A 19,477-nucleotide genomic window follows, 5' to 3' on the forward strand; every position below is an offset into this window, starting at 1 on the left:
GAAAAAATGTTAAGAAGTGTTATGTGTTTTGCAGCTTTGAAAACTGTACTAGTTACCACTGCCACATAGAGACTAGCCATCACAGAACAACATCAGGAAAGAGCAAACAGTTTAAAAAAATGTTAAAAAATGTAATTCAGCCAAAATGTTTATCTACTTATTAAAGCTGCTTGAACTTCTCACTGCTCTTTTTTTGGTAGCCAATGACTGAATGTACACTAGGATTCAGAGAGATTTTCATCAACAGTGCACATTGGCTAATGTAAGCCTGCAGGTTGGTGCAACAGTGATAATCTTCTAATCAGAATCAAATCAAAGGTGATTCACCTTAGTTCATCACCCTTATGTGGCAGTTATCAGCAGGCTTATCAGTGGGTACTGGTAAAGCTCAAGTAACAAAAAAAGGTAATGGTCCGTGACTGGGGTCAAGGTTGACAACTGGCACTCTCCGAGCTATGAGGGTTACATTCAATTGTGGTCAGAAAGGTGTAAGTATTCAAACCAGAAATTTCCAGTTAGAATAACACTTAGACTCAAGGAAAATAAAAGATCCAGAATATACAAACACGTAATTTTTGTCACAGTTAAAATATGGTTATTCAGTCACTTACACTTAGGCTGCTCATGTGTAGCTTTCACCCATGGATTTTTCTATCAAATTCAGCAAAAAATGTTCTATGTAGTTAAGTCTAGTAGATAAAATCCATAAAATCTTCATAAGCCCATTAGGTAAACCTTAAATAATCAGAAAAGCTGTCTGAAAGTTACCAAAAGATTCTTTATTTCCTTCTATGAGCAGAGCAGATGAGCACTGGCAAGGAAGATCTGAAAAGAAAGGTGGGGCACATGACAGTCTAATAAGTCTGATTGGATATCCAACAGGACCCCCTTCCTACACTGCCAAAACATTTATCCTTCCAGAATGTCTGAAACTCTGTTTCTCTCTTTGGCAACAGAAAGATGGGTTCTGAAAGTTATTCAAAAAGTCTATAGATGGCAGTGAGGTTCTCCTTTCTTTTCAAGGAATTCCATTCATCTGCCAGAATAAACTTCTCTTTTCTAACCTGCCATTCAGCACATGCTGCTTTAGGGGGTGATAGAAATGGTCCCACCTCATCATCATGTATGAGAAGGGTCTTATTCAGGAATAGGTCTACTGCCATAGAAAGAAGATTCAAGGAGACCAGTTCTGGCTATTTACTTTCTAAACCAGTTTGTGACAGTGCCCAAGTTCAAAATGTTATACCTTCACACACTGTTACCTCTTATTCCTCATCTGAGTTTTCTTGTGAGTTTAGATTTAAAATATGTTTATAATCACATTCCTATACCTTACGATTTCAAATGTTTCTTAAGGTTTTCTGTGTCTGGATCACATTTAGTTCTTTGTATTACCTTTTGGGCTCTCTGCTGCTCCATGGGTATTTGCAAAGTATGCATCCCCAGTGATGGCCTACTGCAGTCTCAAAGATATTCACATTTTTCTTCATTTAGATGACTTGCTTATCTTTGCAGAGTCTTTTTCAAAGTGTCATGAATCTCTCACTTGGGTGAGGGATCTCCTATATAAGCTATCAACATACAATAGTCTTGGTTACCTCCTTCTCACAATATTGTTTTCATGGACTGTATCCTAGGTACCTTGATTTAAAGAGCTTTCCTTCCACAAAAGTAGATTTGTATCTAGATCTATTTCTAAGTTTTTCCTTTCAGATTACTGTCTTGGTAAGGGAATTCTTTAGGATTCTAAGTCTCATGGCATCTATGATTCACATGATTCTTCTGGCAAGACTCCACACGAGAAAAAAATCAGTGTCACCTAAAATCTGTATTGTCTCAGCATCAGCATCCCCTGACATTCTACATTCCAGTTTTGAAATTTGTGAGAAGGGAAGTGTTTTGGCTAGAGAGACCAGTTTTATCAGAATCCAAGTCTCCCATTTTCCTTTCCATCTCCAGCACAGCCTGTAACAATAGATGCATCAGACATTGCTTGGGGAGGATTGCATCTGGGGATAAAAGCACTGGCTGTTGGAAACAGAAAAGGCAGACCAAAACACATAAATGTAAAAACAGATGTTGGCACTTATAAATGTTCTCAACACTCTGAATCATCTATGTTCCAAAGGACTATTACAAGTATTTGCAGACAAAACCACAGTGATGTGGTACATAAACAAACTAGGGGGAACCAGATCCTACCTTCTGTGCAGACTTGCTATGGTAGCATAGGATATAACTTTTCACCACAGTTTCACTCTACAGACATCTTACAAATGATCATTGCAAAATATTGTGACTGACAAGCTGAACTGGACCGGAACAGATCTTCATGAATGGAAAGTGAATCATGGAGTCTTCCAGGAACCGATAAAGTTGTGGGGGACACCCCAGATTGATCTTTTTGCTTCCAGTCTCAACATTCAGTTGGCAAAATTTTGCATCATGACTCCATGCAAGAAGATATGGAAAACAAATGCTTTTTCTTCTCGTGAGACAGGAATGTTCCTATATGCTTTTCCACTCTTTCCAATAATATCTAGGGTCATTCTGAAGATTCAGAAGGACTGTCCAAAGATCATTTTGATGACACCCTACTGCCCAAGCAACAGTGGTTCTCCCTTCTGTTGGAAATGGTCAAGAACAATTGCCCAATCTTCATCACAGATGGGACCTACTCAGAGAAGACATTGACACATCACAAGGCCGAACAACCGTAACTAACTGCCTGGATGATAGAATCTTAGTATATTTTAGGCTCATATTTTCTGAAGACATGCAGGGGATATTAAAGGAAAACCTGCTAATAGAAAATCATATGTTAGTAAATGAAAATATTTTCTAGTTGATGTCAAGACAAGAACCAGGACCATTTCAAGGATAGTGTTTCCCTGGTTCTGCATTATGCATGTGAGTTACTTTCCCCTGGCCTGTCTTACTTTCCCATCAAGGCTCATTTGTTGGCTATTTCAGCATGTCTGTCAATGCATCCCCCTCTTTCAATGTAATCTCTTGTGAAAATGATTTTAAAAGGGGTGTTGCATATCAAGTCTCCTACAAAACAGGTGGTTCCTCCTTGGGATTTTCATTGTGTCTTAAAAAACTACCTCTTGCTCCATTTGAACCAACTCATCAGGCTGACTTGAGGTTCTTAACATGGGAAACAGTGTCACTGATTGCTGAGTCTTCTGCAAGAAGACTATCTGAGTTGCAAGCTCTTACAGTGGTTCAAATGTAACTCATTTTCCACAAAGACAAGGTTCTCTTACAAACTAATTATTTATTCATGTATGCCTAAAGTGGTATCCAAATTTACTTTGAGCCAAGCCATCTATCTCTCTGTCTTTTTTCCTGAATCTAAAAATGAGAGGGAAAGACTACTCAGTTATTTGGATCCCCACTGACAGCTGTCTTGTCAGAAATAAATCTTTTAGAATGTTTGATCAATTGTTAATTTTTTCTGAAGGTAAGAAAAGGGACAACATTAGTCAAAGCAACTATGCTGTTACATATTTTATATCCATAACAAGAAAAAAATTCCAGGAAGGGTCAAGGGACATTCTATCAGGACACTGGCTTCATCTGTGGCTTTTTGGAAAAAGGTTGGGTATTAGAAGTATTCCAGAAACAGCAATTTGGTCCGCTGTCCATACTTTTACAAACAAACTACCAATTGGATTCCTCTTCCAGGTCTAATACAGGCTTTGCTTTGACCATTCCCCAAGAGCTCCTGGACCCATCCCCTTCCACTTCCAAGAAGATATGCAAATATAACCTTTTGAGATGTCAGTACCTGTTTTAGTGAGTCCTGTAATGCTGAGACTGAATGGCAAAATAAAATGGGTGTACATAAACTAAATCTCAGATGGGTATGGTAATCTACCCATATAGCTAAAGCCACTGAAGCAGTGATCAGTATGATGAATGTAGTGCACTTGTCTAAGTAAAGTTACCATGACAACAGATGATTGAATTATCACTGCTGCAGTAGATGTTCCCTTCCTTTTGTTGCCTGGGTGGTGACCTTCCTGTTCTTTTTCCTGCACTTTGACCTTTTCAGGGCTTTGTTTCATTCTCTCAGTTGGCATGAAAGCTCTGAAGGGCTTTCCACCCAAACAACTCTTTTTCCTGAACACTGCTTGAGCTGGCTAATGATTTGGAGTGTGTGGAAGGTGCTGTTAAGCTTTGAAAGTTGGCCTTATGTTATATCCTTAGCAGGAAGTAACCTGCATAGCTAAAGCTACTGTGGTAGCAATCATTTGAACATTGACTGTTATGGTAAATTTACTTATACAACTGAACTTGAAGTACTTTATTGGTTACATTATGCTATATATCTTTGAGACTGGGCACAGGAAAGGGTTACTAAAAGACAGATTTAATTGTCTAAGAGAGTCAGAAGTATTTCAGATTCTGGGTGAGATGGACATGAGTGTTGTCTTATAGTTCAAAAAAAGGAATTCCTTGAAGATATACAACTATAACCTTTTGAGATGTCAGTACCTGTTTTAATGGGTCCTGTAATGCTGAGACTGAATGGAAAAAAATGGATTTACATAAACTAAATATGAGATGGCCATTTCTTGCAATATTCCTTTTTTTCTAAGGTATGGTAATCACAGAGTTAGTATATATAAGTTTGGGTGGACATGTGCCCCAGATCAGGGGATGCAGGTGGCTTGATCCCCTGCAAAAAAGAAGTTTAAAGTAGAAAAGTGATGTTCAGTATTTGTTCTCTTCCTACAATTTGTTGGAGTGTTTCAGCATATTGGCTGTCAGCATTACATGTGCTGAAATTTCAATAGGAAGCCTCTAAAATAGTTGAAAAACTTGACAAGGAGTCGACGCTAAATGATCAAAGTCAGAAAATATGAAAATCTAAATGCCAGATATGTGTTTTTTCTCCCAGACAATCCAGAGATATACCTTCATACTGCCAAATTAATAATAGCATTCTGTAACATTGCATTCCTCACAAAAAGGACAAAATAAACCTCTTAATTTATATTGAGGATTTTCTGGCTTTAGTTTATACAATTTGCTCTTTTCCTGAGAATAGTGCTAAGTGTTTAATGGCATTATCAGCTGGTTCAGATTGGGGGGTTAGGATGTCATTGGGCTGAATTTGCATATGCACGGGTGCATTCTGGCATCCATAATATTGCATTAGAAAGTGATTCCATGGTTGAAGATGTAAGGATGGCCCTGAAATACTCTGCTTTGTTGCATTGATGGCCAATGTGCACCTGATTTTTTTTTTTCACTGCGGATGTGTTTGCTGGAAACCAGTCCAGTAGAGAGATTTTTTTTTCCTGAGTAAATCCTAAACATGTATCAGCTTTGTTATTTGAGTGATGCAAAATACTTCTGTGCAAGTCAGCACTAAGCAGAGCAGAAGGAAAATTAAGCTTAATAACTGATGCTGTACCCTACTAAGTAGCTATGTTTAACTGCTTACTAAGGTATGTCATACTTACCTGAGCTGCATTTCCCCAATGGTCTGTACTCTGCCATCGAGCTTAATTGTGGTCCATGAAAATGCTTCACTCTTGGCATAATAGTAGAGCTAAGGCAATACCATAATATGGCAAAGGGGAACTCTGGTGCTGTGCAAAATCCCATTGAAAGGAGCTGGCTTGTAATACCGTGTGGGAGCATGACCATTATGGTTGTGGTAGTAGGGATGCCTACTCCACTGGGAACTTGGAATATTTTTGTAGTGTGCAAAAACTGTTTTTGTTTTGAGTTTCTCCCTTATTAAACAGCACTGATTTGTTGTTCTGCTCAGGATGTTAAGTAGTAAACTAAAAGGGATGGAGAATTGCTCCAATGGGATATATGTTGTTGCACTGTATACTAGATATTATGAATTGCAAACGGCTCTTTGAAATGTTGTTCTGTTTTATAGCAACTTTGCTCTCCACAGCATGATATTTATGAATGTTATCCATGGTCCTTATATCTAGTATTTATTATTGTCCTTGTGAAGCTGCTTATCGCTTAAAGGGGTCAAAAAGGGACAGCTCCCTTACCCAGTTAATAGATAAATAAAAATTCATAACAATCATATGGTCTTTAAGCAAGCAAATATGTTATACGCTTCCATGAGATAGCCTCTACTGTAGTCAGATGTGCTCCTGATTTCCTCAGTGGGGGAACTGTTACTGATTAAACGTGACCTGTTTTAAAGATCTCTGGATTGTTTATTTATTGCAACAAAATACTAGTATTCAAAGAACCAATTCTGCTTGCTGCATCAGAATCATATCATTGTTACAACCCCAGGCAACAACTGGTGGATATAATTTCCACAAATTGGGTAATTCACTTGTTGTGTGGTTGCCATTTCACATATGCTTGAGATTCTGAACAGATGGTCATTTATTTCTGACGTGCAATAGAAAATAATGAGCAGTTGCATTTATTCAGCCCTTAACTACTGAGATGTCTTTTGAAGTGACTACCTGAATAACATTTTCTAAGTATTCTCCTGCAGCCAGAGCTGTGCAAAGTTAATTTATGTGAAGTAACCCACTGGGCCATAATGTTAAGATAAGAGAAATATGTGCACATTTGTTTACTATTCAGTGCTACACAAGATAATTCCAGAGTATGCAATTGTTAAAAAATACAACATGGAATAACATTAGCTTTCTGGATTACCCAAGGTATGGAAGAAGATCCTTAATGCCTTGAGTTCTGAGGCAAATGCACTGTGTCTAAATTTCACTAACCCCTCCATTTAGTTTTCCACTGTATTCCCTGCATTTCATGATCTGCCTAGGTTATGTATGGAAACTGGTTATTTTGTTGCAAGCATCTTAAACAAGTGAACTACATATGAAAACAACAATTGTATATATACACTAATTTCCACATTTATTAATTTTTTCTTTGCAACTTTGGAATCTTTACTTTCTGTAACTATAGCATTTTGTTGTGGGGTGTTCAGGCTTAAGAAAAATGTGAAAATGGCTTGGAAAAATGAAAAGCTGCATTCTACCAGACATATTTGTTTGTCACCTGACTTTCAACATTAGCTTCAGATATTAATCTGATCTGAGAAGCCAAAGAAATTGCTGCATTTTCAGAGTCAGTAGAGCATGCTACAGAAATGTTTTGACCTCTTACCCTGTTACTGTGCTACACTTTGCCCTTTGCTCTCCCTAAGCACCACACAGAATTCAGAAACATTAAGAAAAGTATTATTTATCAACGTGATCAAACTCCCTCCACACAACCCTCTTATTCTGCCTTTCTCTTCTAACTGCAGCTTTATTCAACCCTCCCTTTCTACATTCATATTTCTTTCCATTTTACTACCATGTATAAAATGTAAGGCAATAAACATAAATATATACAATTATATTACCTAGATTCAGGTCTTTTCTTTTCATAGATTAGTTTTACATTGTTGTTAATAATATTCTTAAATTAAACATATAATGATAGATGTAGTTACTTTTACCTACAAGCTTTTACCTCGTGCAAAAAAGCACCTTAAGACTTTGCCCTAGGGTTATTGTTCATGAGCACACATAAACCAAGTATTTAAATACTTTTGTTAAGTGTAATAATATTAATTAATTACATAGTTCCTGCTATGCAATTTGCTGCTACCATAGTGCCGCAACTCATAATATGAGTCAATAAGAATGATTACAAAACAACTAAAATATTAACTTAATATGGCAATTTCATTAGAGACATTATTTTAAGTTTATTGAAAAATTATCTTGCATTCTGAATATCATATCGTAAACATTTAGTATGAGTTAGAAAAATGAATTTGTTACGCTTAACTTTATGAAGACTTATTATTGCATTTCATAGATATGAAATATGATTGCAACTCTTGAAATGTGATATATCATATGTATTATGGGGCTGTATGATTTTTACAGTTTATATGTCAAAAAGGATACCTTTATATTTGTTTTTGAAATAAATTCCCAGATAGTGCATTTTTATGACAGAAGCATGATGAATTTGCATGCAATGCTGAAATGGTGTACTGCTGTTACAAGGAATGTGAAACAAAACTATTGCAGTGCAGTTCCATGGTACAGCTTTACAAACACAACCAGGTTTTGTGGGAGAAACTATAGTGAGGCTTATACTCCAGGAACAAACTTTTCTGTTCTAGACTTCAAAACTCCTGTTAACATTACTACACCAAAAAGTGGCAACCAAAAGCTTACAAGTAAAAATAGTCAACAAAGCAATCCATCTTCCATGAAGAGTGTTAAAAAATGTATTAACTAAATAAAACACTGCATATACATAGGCACTTTTAGCCCTTCCAGAGAGACTTCATCAGATAAAATACCCCTCCCCACTAATTCCTTTTATACAAGTTTTAGCTCAATTCAAATGCTTACGATCAACTAATTATGCAACTGTTCAATTAAATGCTTAAAGGGCCATATCATAGTATGCAACTTAACTTGTTTGTTTATGTGAAAACATTGAAACTTAAATAACATACATTACCTCTAAAGACATATATTATTTCAGTGCAGCATGGTATGTCCCATGTGAAAGCTGTGAGATGGTACATCGCTAACCATGAGACATGTGACTATATGCTAGTGATCCCAGTGTACTGCACTGACAGTAACTGAATTTCCAGAGGCACTGCACTGGGGCTGGTACTACGCAATGCAGGGGAAGTTTGACAATTGGTGAAGAAGATTAAGGCTATAAGCTGTTAACGAGCTACTTCCTCTGGTACAGGGTTTGATTCCCTCAGCCTTGTTAACCAGACAGTGCTCTGAGGCAATTGAGAATTTTGGCTAGGCTCCTTATTGGTCACCTGGACTGCATACCTAGTGATTACCTATGAACCAAAGTACTGCTGTGTGTATTTGGAGATTGTCTTTTTACAATGGCCTTGTCAATGTGCAGCATTAACTGGCTGTAGGATGTCTCTTCCTCTATCCAGTCTGCTATTGTAGCAAACTCAGTGTGCATCACTTGTTGGGGATACACATTAACATAAGTTGAGTCTACCACTGAGGAGACCCTCACCCCAATAAGCAGGTGCTTAAGCTTCTTGCTTGATAAATCACCCTATCCTCAATAAATATTTGAATGATTCTGCAAGACACTGACAGGTAAATTGTTCTACTAGCAGGGGTTACACTGCACTGCCCTGAAGTCATACCTCTCAACCTATTAGTGCAAGAAATCTGGAAAAACCTAAAATAATGGGAGAACAAAGGCTCCAAAATAGGGACATCATTTAAATATTGCTCTTATGAATTTAGAAATGTGTTAGACTAGTGGGGTTTGAGATAGCATGTAATTTCTGAAGGATATGAAGGCTGAATCTCAGACATATGTCACTATTTAGTAACTTCAATACTCAGTGATTTTCCAGAAATCACACATTTTATGACAGAGACCAAAAATACAAGGCAAAATCTGGACATTCTGTGAAATGTGAAAATTTGGGCAGTTGAGAGGTATGACTTTAGTCAGGTGTGGTGAATGCTATTATTTATCATTCATTATCCACTTACCAGAACAGCACATTCTGCATTCATTTTCTGCAAGGAAGTGTTCTGTAGTGTAATATGAAGCTACTTCCACGGCCAGACCACCACCAGAAACATTTTAAGGGCAATGCCAGCGATGCACCAGAAGTAACCTGTAATAGCAATCAGTACTAATCAAGGAATTCCATCAAATTTTTTTTTCTGTGTTTAGCAATGTCAGCTCCTATACCTAAATGAAATATACTTAAAACAAATATTGTATTTAAAGAAGTATTTAAAGAAAAAAATAAGTATTTTTAAGCACAAACTGATTTAATGGAAACCAAAATCACATTAATGTAACAGTTTTAATGTAACCACACAAGCAAGTACTATCATATCAGCATGACAACATTGAACTCTAGCGACATATTCATTCGACTAACTAGTTCCACAAGACTCATGCATGCAATCCTCAGAAAACTGGAAAAAAGGAACATGAATATAAAGCATAAAAAAAGGAAATTCAAAGAGAAAAATATTATTTTCTGCATTATTTAGTAAAAGCTATTTCAACAATGTTTACCCATGAAAAATGATCAGGACTAGAGATATTAGGTTAATAGCAGTCATAGTGCATAGTACACCAGTAAATATAACATTTATACAAAAGTTGAGGCAGTACAGTTTCATAAAGCAATTTCTTCAAATGGGATCATGAAAGCTCAATGAGTCCTTTCTTACTGAATCCTATTCTACAAAACATTAATGCTGTGATCCTATTTTCATAAATTTCAGGAGATGTGCAGTTTGCTACAGTATATTAATGGGGTAGAATTGTGTTTTGTTTTTGTTTTTTTTGTTTTTTTTCATTTTTCTTTTTCTTTTAGTGGTCTGGACTATTTTGTTTAAACTGATGTTAAATTTGTTTTGAAGAAAGCTATGCCTAGGTTTTGTCTTGTAAGTTTAGATTTCAACTTTTTTATTGCAGTAGAATGCTACAAATGTGGCGCTGTGATAATTATTTACATGTGAGCTGTTTGTTGCCTTTCCTCTATAGTTGTTTGACAGTAAAGTTAGCACATAAGTAATTTGTGGGGGGGTGGATTCATTGGAATACCACAAATCCAATGGGCATTGTCTGAGTTATGCTAAATAAAATAAAAGGGGATGTATAGCCCATAGTATCATGAGCTGTGCTGACTAAGAAGAAGCATTCTATCAGCAAGTTGTAACAGTTGTTTTTGCTCCTATTTATTAAAATGGTATCAGAATGCCACATACATGTGAGCACTTCCATGTTTGCTATAATACTCAAGTCACAGTATCTAGGTAATCAAAAATAAATAATTGAAATTACAGGCAGAGCAAACCATTGGCTGTGTCTAAAAAGACAACTGCAACCTATTTTTCACTGGCAAATAATGTTCATCAAACACCGCTGCTGCAGTAGCCTATAGCTATATGGTTCATATCCTACCAAGGCTATAGCAGCTGATCAGTCTTCCAAAGCATTTGGCCCCTTCCACACTTGCACTCAGGCTGCCAGTGGCACAAGGTGGCAAGGGTGAAAATCAGAAGCTTTGGCACCAAAATCTTCAGTACTTTCTTCCTGTCCTTTGTGAATGCTCTGGTCTCCATTGCTGGGCAGATAAGTCCTGATTTGCGAGTACTGTCCCCACTTTTGTATTTTTATATTATTTTTAATATTCTGTAGAAAAGTGTTGTGTTTCTTTAAGAATACTGGCAATTGCACGTGTTTATTGTTTTGATGGTATTGGTTGGTCTGTCAGACAGCTTACCTTCTATTTTAGCTCTTAATGCTAGAGATGAATTGGGACACTTTTCATGAGGGAAGAATAGACTTATATAGTTACAAAACCACAGCTAATAAAATCAAGCCAAATTTTATTCCAGGAAATACAAATGGTGAGTGCTTTCTTAGTAAAAAATTGCTTCATCAGACAAATTCTTCAGAATTTGTCTGATGAAGCAGTTTTTTGCTGCAAAAGCGCTCATCATTTGTATTTCCTGGAATAAAACTTGGCTTGATTTTATTAGCTGTGGTCTGGTCGCTCTTTGCTTTTTACTGGATATCCTATATGTTGATTGACCAGTTTGTGCTCACCACGTTTCTATTTTGGATTATAGACTTATATAGTTATTGCTTGTGTATAATTACTAGGACATTCATATTTGGAGAGTGAAAGTATATACATTGCTTGCATATACCTTCTTTGACAAATTACCTGTTCATTCACTCTTACCAGCAGCACAACCACATGATCAGGTCTCATTCTTGGCAGAACCATAAAATAGCGTAATGGTCTCACGGTTCTACTTTCTTCTGGACTAGAAACAAGACAGGTCAAGGCACATAAATGTGAAAGAGATGTTAGCTGTTATTCATTCTCTAAAATCTCTTCTGACTGTAATCCTTGGTGATTTCCCATAAAAATGAAGAACAGAAATATAAGGCAAAATAAGTATTCCCCTAGGCAGAAGGTAAAGCAGCTTTTAAAAGCAAGTAAACACTTCATTTTCTCACACTGTTTGCTTATATGTATGTTAGAGTGAAGTTGTAATACTTTTTAAAAGTTGTTTTACCTTCTGTTACTGATCTTTGCCATCTGGCACTGTCCCTAGCATGTGACCCAATTGTAATAGTGCTTATGGATATGTGGCAAACTTTTATTAAACAGTCATGTTATGATTGGGTCACTTAATAGGGAAGCACTTAACAAACATATTTTTCCTGATATTGGAACTCAGTCATGGTGCTCCATGTGAACACCCAAATTTCATAATGTTATAAAAGGACAACATATCTGGATATATAGGTTTAAGATTAAGAGGTAACTACAGTCATTTGCTTGATATGTGGTAAAAAATTCTTCTAGAGAATTTCCACTTCGAATATTGACCCCAAAGAGGTTAGACTACATAGGTTCACAGGTAAGTACTAGGCTTGCAGCCATTTTAAGCCTAACCAATTTCCCTTTTGGCTCTTGAATTAACTTATCCCATTTGGTGTCAGGTTGGCTTTATCTAATCCAGTATAAAACATTGAATATTACCATTGGTAAAAATAACAGGGCTCATACCACAGATAATTTGAGAGGTTTATATATATATATATATATATATATATATATATATATATATATATATATATATATATATATATATATATATATATATATATATATGTGTGTGTGTGTATATATATATATATATATATATATATATATATATATATATATATATATATATATATAGATAGATAGATATATAGTGGTGCTGCGGTAGCATTGTCACCTCACAGTAAGATGTTATCCTGTTCGATTCTCAGCTAGAGCGTCCTCTGTGTGGAGACATGCGTGAATGGGCGTACCTTTGTTGAAGGTTGTGCATCAGGGCCGGCAACTCGGCACATAAAAATCTACTGCCAATCATTAGCAGACTGGAGTTCCGCTGTGGTGACCCCTAACCGGGAAAATCCAAAAGACACAAAAAATATATATATATAGATAATATATATATATGTGTGTGTGTGTATATATATATATATATATATATATATATATATATATATATATATATGTAGAATAAAGCATTTAGGAGGTGCTTCTCTCCATTACTAGTTTAGTAGTACAGGTGGCAGTACATGGGTACATTTTTGATTACATATCCATAGATACAAGTTGCATTTGAATACGGACAGGCATGACACTTTGATTTTACATGGATGAGCAATAGTATCCTGTATGAGATAAACCTGCCCCTCCAATCCATTCTGTTCATGTTGCAGAAGAAGATTAGATCCCTATGTCAAGTACTTCTGATGCCATTTGACTAGCTCATGTGCAGTAAATCCATCAGTATTGGGTTGGAGGATACCTTGTATGCCAGTCATGGGTCACCTGTTAGCAGTCTGTAGGATACTGAGTATAATAACAGGGCTTTGAGTTAGTCCATGTAGGACATATTGTTTAGTCTATGTGTCCTTTTTACTAAGGTGTCTTTGTGGGTTTTCCAGCTGTTGCATGTGCTTGGACAGATAAATGGCAAAGAAGGCATTATACTCAATAACTGGCCTAATAGGGGCTGAGTAAAGGGACAATGACATCCCTAGATCTACACACAATCCCTTTATTTATAAGCTGTTTTTGAAGATTGGGTGAAGATAGATGAAGGCTGCCAGTTTAGCCAGATAGAATTTTGGAGATAATTCTGTCATCTGTAAATATTAATGTAAACCACAGGCTTGTTGTCTTAAATGGTGAAAATGGTGTTACATGTGGAACTGGAAAAAATGTAACAACAATGCACTCTACTGACCAAGTAAAGCATGTTGTGACCCTTTGATGTAAACACGGCTCCAGACGGTCTAGATGAAGGAATTCTTGCTATTGTTTTAAGGCCAGAGTTAATGGCCAGAATATGCATGCATAAATGTCCTTTATTGCTCTGGTTTCTACCCAGAGGGGAAGAATATAAATGTAGTTTATGTTAGCCTGAGAACCCAGGGAAGTGTGAAGAATGATGTAATGTGAACCAGGAATGTGCTTTTAAAAACAGAGAGAATCAGAGAGCATTAAGCATTTTTGTCTTGACCATCCGACTCAGCACTGCCTTTCCTCTATATGTAAGTTTATTTTAGACTTGTGTTTTCTCTTAGAAATAACTAGAAACTAGAAAGATTAGACTGTTTTTCTGTGATGTCAGAACTGTACTACTGAATTATTTTAAGTATTTTTCTGTGATCTCTGTACTCTTGACTAGCACTGTGTAGTAACAAGTATTATCTTGTGTTTTTAATTATTTATTATTAAATATTTTTAAACCCTTTTAACTGTGGCTGTTTTGTGTAGAGATAATTTAAGCTTTAGAGTACATTGCATGGATATAGTGATCCTGTACCAAGTCAATCTAATAAGCTTTGACTGTTTAGTCACACTTACCAGTTAGATAATAATATTGCACAGTAATAATTAGACACCCTTTTAAGGTCGTTTGGGTAGCTGATAATTATTAGGTGGGTGGTAGCAGTGATTTCTTCCATATAGTCTGTGTAAAAGGGGCACAGCTGTAGAACCTGTGCCAGCCTTTCCCAGGAGTGTCTGTGTATCTGTATACAATGCTTATCTCAAAGTGTGTGTGTGTGTGTGTGTGTGTGTGTGTGTGTGTGTGTGTGTGTGTGTGTGTGTGTGTGTGTGTCAGCTACTTGGGCAGGGGCATGAATCACTGGTTGGCCAGAGAGGGTGCTGGAGGCTTTAGCTTGCCCATTAGGCTGAGATCTGTACCCTATAGCTGTGCCAGTGGGGAGTCTTATTGGGGACCTGGAGAGCAAGGGAGCAACCAGCCCTGGACTGACTGTGATCTCTGTGTGCTCTTAAGGGAAATTGCACTTTACTTTGTGTATTTGTTATCCTTTCCTCCTATATGAGACACCCCTCACTGGTGATGGTGGTGAGGATTGAGGTTCCTTGATTGCTGGGCCAGGGCATGGGCGTCACAAAGTAATTGTTTGGCAGTGGTGGGATATCCACACCACATATTCATTGGTTGGCAAATACTAATTAGTTTATAGTGGTGTGGGTTGAGTGAATTCCTGTAGCTTGTGTACAATGAGCTTTGAAGGTGTTTTGTACTCTAAATCAGCCATGCAGTGAATACTCAGAGTTCAGATCACAATTGTTTTATTTCTTTTGTTAGTTCAGTTAGTCAGGTTGAGCAGGCAGCATGTCAGCAGAGGAGCATGGAAAGCTGACAAGGAGCCATCTGGCTGAGATGTGCCAGGCTAGGGAACTGGTGCATGGAAACCTGACTAAGGCAGACCTGATTGCAGCCTTGGTTACAGCTGCATCAGAAAACAGCAACCAGGAGGACAATCAGACTGGCAGTGGAGATATAATACCGTCGGAGAATGGACAGCTCAACCTTTCTGCAGAGGACTTAAAAATCCATCTGGAGATGAAGAGACTTGAGTTGGAGGCCAGGCATTTGGAGGTAGAAGCCGAGGAAAAGGAACAGCAGAGGAGGCATGAGAGTGAAATGTTGACTCTTCGCTATTGTCATGGAGGTAATGGGGAAGGGAGTAACTGGACCCCAGAAGCAGGAAAGGTCAGTAAATTTCTTCTGCAATTTGAAGAGGGGGATCATTTTGATGGTTTCATTCATATGTTTGAGAAGGTATGCAAACAGTATGGTGTTGACCAAAGGATCTGGTTACAGTTCCTAACCCCTTACTCCATGGTAAAGCTGTAACTGTTTTGTCAAAAATGTCTGACATTGCATGTTTTGATTATACTGCTGTTAAAAGTCGCTTGTTAGAATTGTTTAAGCTAACACCTGAAACATAGGAAAAAGTTTCTTGAGCATAGACGCAAGGCAGATGACAGTGTGTGTGAATATGTTGCTGAACTGGGCACTTATTTCCATAGGTGGGTGAGTGGATGTCAGATCACCACCTTTGAAGGGTTGGCAGACCTTTTGGTGAGAGAACAAGCCATTAGTACTTTGCCTGAGGAAATGAGGATCTGGTTAGCTGATAGACAATATGCTACTTCAGATGAGTTGGGGAAGAAGGGAGACCTATACCTGGCAAGCAGGGCAGCCCTGCACAGGAAAGGGACCCCCAGTACTTCTCATGTGTGTAAAGGAACCCAGGGTGGGCAGCACAGACTGCCCCAACAGAATCTGCCATTAGCAGGGAAAGCCACTAGTCCAGGTACATGTCCAGGAGCTAGGGTTAAATGTTTTGAATGCAACCAGTGGGGCCATGTGGCATACAGCTGTCCACGGAGGCAAGGTGGGGAACAAAAGATGAGAGAGCCAGTAAGTGGGGAAGACAAAATGCCAATAGTAGGTTGTCTTGAGACAACAAGGGTAACAAACTATCATCCTGCAGATGTCCTGATAGGGAAGGATTTGGATGAGGCAGTACCATGTGATTGTGCAGTTACACACAGTCAGGTTAGGAGACAAGCATGTGGGTCTGGTAGCCTTTGGAGGGACCCAGACAGACTCCATACTTGCAGCCAGGACTGGTGAGGTGGTTACATCAGGGAGGGAGCTACCCTGTAGCAGTGAGACTGAAGGTGAGCCACAGCTGCTTGTGGGTACTGATGGTCCCTTGGACAGAGTGACTGCAAAAGTAGAGGTGAGTAGTAGTACCCAGGCTGACAGTGAGGCACCACTGTCAGAGGATGCCAGACTTCCTGAGGAAGGAGAGCTGGGAACAGTCACAAGGTGAGAGTTGAGACAGACTCAGCTGTCAGACCCTACATTGCAAGGCCTGAGGCAGGTAGCTATGGAAGCACCTGAATCTCAAGGGAAGGGGGAATCTGTATACTGGGACAAATGGTTACTGTACAGATAGTGGACCCCTGAGGCAGGGCTAGAAGGTGAGAGAGTACAGCAGTTGGTAGTCCTTAGAGCCTACCATCTGGCACTTCCAGACATAGCCCATGCTATTCCCTTTGCAGGTCATATGGGCATAACATGTACAAAGAGGCATATTATGCAGAACTTCTATTGGCCTGGAATTTCCAGAGATGTAACAGGGTACTGCAGGACCTGTGAGCAGTGCCAAAAGGTAGGCAAGGCAGGAGACAAGGTGAGAGCTTCTTTGATGCCATTGACTGTGATTGAGGAGCCATTTCAGAGGGTAGCTATGGATATTGTGAGTCCTCTGAGTACCCCAAGTTCCACAAGGAAAAAGTATATCCTAGTGATTGTAAATTATACTACACAATACTCTGAAGCAGTGGCTTTGTGCTCCATTGAGGCCAAGAAGGTGTCAAATGCTTTGTTAGAGATTTTCAGCAGGGTGGGTTTCCCAAAAGAAATACTGTCTGATAGAGGTGCTGATTTCATGCCATACCTGCTGGCTTGTCTGTGGAAGTCCTGTGGGGTGAAGCACATGAAGACCACTCCCTACCATCCCCAGACTAATGGTCTTGTTGAGAGGTTAAACTCAGCAATCAAGTCCATGCCACAAGCATTTGCAGATCTGTTTAAGAGGGAGTAGGACAAATATTTGCCACATCTTTTGTTTGCTTACAGAGATGTTCCCCTGGAATCCACAGATTTTTCACCCTTTGAGTTGCTGTATGGGCATAGGGTGAGGGGACCTCTAGATTTAATTTGAGATAAGTGGGAAGGTGAGTGTGAGTCTCACAAGGAGTCTGTTGTGGCATGCATTCTAAGCCTCAGGACAAGGCTCAGGGAACTCATGGGCTTGGCCCAAGAGAACCTGGCAGAAGTCCAACAACAGAAAAAAGTTGTGGTATGACAGGAATGCGTGAGCTGGAGAGTATGCTGTGGGGCAGCAGGTAATGGTTCTCATTCCTGTCAGATGCAACAAGCTGCAAGCAGCTTGGAAGGGACCATACAAGGTGGTAAAAAAATTAAGTGATGTTAACTACATGGTGGAACTTCTAGGTAGAAGGCAGGGGCACAAATTGTACCATGTTAACATGATGAAACCTTACCATGATAGGGAGGTCCTTGTGCTGATCATTTGCAGTGGTTTGCAGGAGGAGTCTGAGGTGGATCTGGTGACTGATATCCTCAGTGAGGTTTGGGCTGACACCTCAGTGGAAGGGGTAGCAATGTCCCAGCAGCTATCTCCTACCCAGGTTCAAGACATCCGACCAGTGTTGCAGGAATTTGGGGACATGGTCACTAGGAAACCAGGATGTACTCACCTGGGGCAGCACCAAGTGGATACAGGTCCCTAAAGGCCTATTAGGCAAGCCCCTTATAGAGTGCCTGAGAGAGTCAAACAGACTCTGAGGGAGGAGGTACAGGAGATGTTGGAAGTAGGGGAGATTCAAGAGTCCAACAGTCTCTGGGCCACCCTAGTGGTGATGGTGCCAAAGAAGGATGGCAGCACCAGGTTCTGTGTGGACTACAGGAAATTAAATAGTCACACAGAGTCAGATGCTTACCCCATGCCTAGAACAGATGAGGCCCTAGAGCAGCTGGGTGGACCTAAGTATGTTACAACCATTGATTAGAGAGAAGTCTGCCTTTGTTGCTACTTTTGGCTTGTATGAGTTCACAAAGATGCTCTTTGGGATGAAGAATGCCCCAGCAACTTTCCAGAGGCTGGTAGATTATATCCTAGCAAGGGCAGAAGGGGTTGCCCTTGCTTATCTAGATGATATTGCCATCTACAGCCATTCTTGGCAAGAGCACCTTCAACATGTCAGGGAGGTGCTGGGAAGACTACAGAGGGCAGGGTTGACCATTAAGCCAAGCAAATGTCAGGTGGATATGGCAGAGGTCTCCTACCAAGAACATAGTGTGGGGAGTGGTAAGATAAGGCCAGAACCTGACAAAGTGGAAGTCATTCAGGCATGGCCTGCACCTGTTACTAAAAAGCAGGTGAGGGCATTTTTAGGACAGGGTACTACAGAAAGTTCGTCCCCAGTTATAGTACCATAGCTGCTCCCTTCACAGACCTGACAAGGAAGAACAGGCCAGATAAGTTAGTGTGGACCCCAGCATGTGAGCAGGCATTTCAGAAGCTTAAAGAAGCTTTGGGAGGACCCCCTGTGTTAGCCAGTCCAGATTACAGCAGGGAATTTGTTGTGCAGGTGGATGCTTCGAACCATGGGGTGGGGGCTGTACTTAGGCAGATTTCTTCAGAGGGAGAAGAGCACCCAGTGGTTTATCTTAATTGTAGGCTCCAACCCAAGGAGGAATGCTACGCAGCTGTAGAAAAGGAATGTCTAGCCATAGTGTGGGCACTGCAGAAACTTCAGCCTTATCTATATGGAAAGGAATTCACTGTTATGACAGATCACAACCCCCTAAGCTGGTTAAACAGATCCAGCCAGCAAAATGCCAAGTTGCTAAGATGGAACTTGGGGTTGCAAGCATATATGCCATGCAGCACCGCAGTGGGATTAGCAATACCAGTGCAGATGGGCTCTCAATACAGGGAATGGGGTAAGGTACACTCAGACCTAACTCCCACAAGCAGC

The sequence above is a fragment of the Protopterus annectens genome, chromosome 2.part0 (genome assembly GCF_019279795.1).
Source record: "Protopterus annectens isolate FY-2018-M chromosome 2.part0, PAN1.0, whole genome shotgun sequence".
Lineage (NCBI taxonomy): Eukaryota > Metazoa > Chordata > Ceratodontiformes > Protopteridae > Protopterus > Protopterus annectens.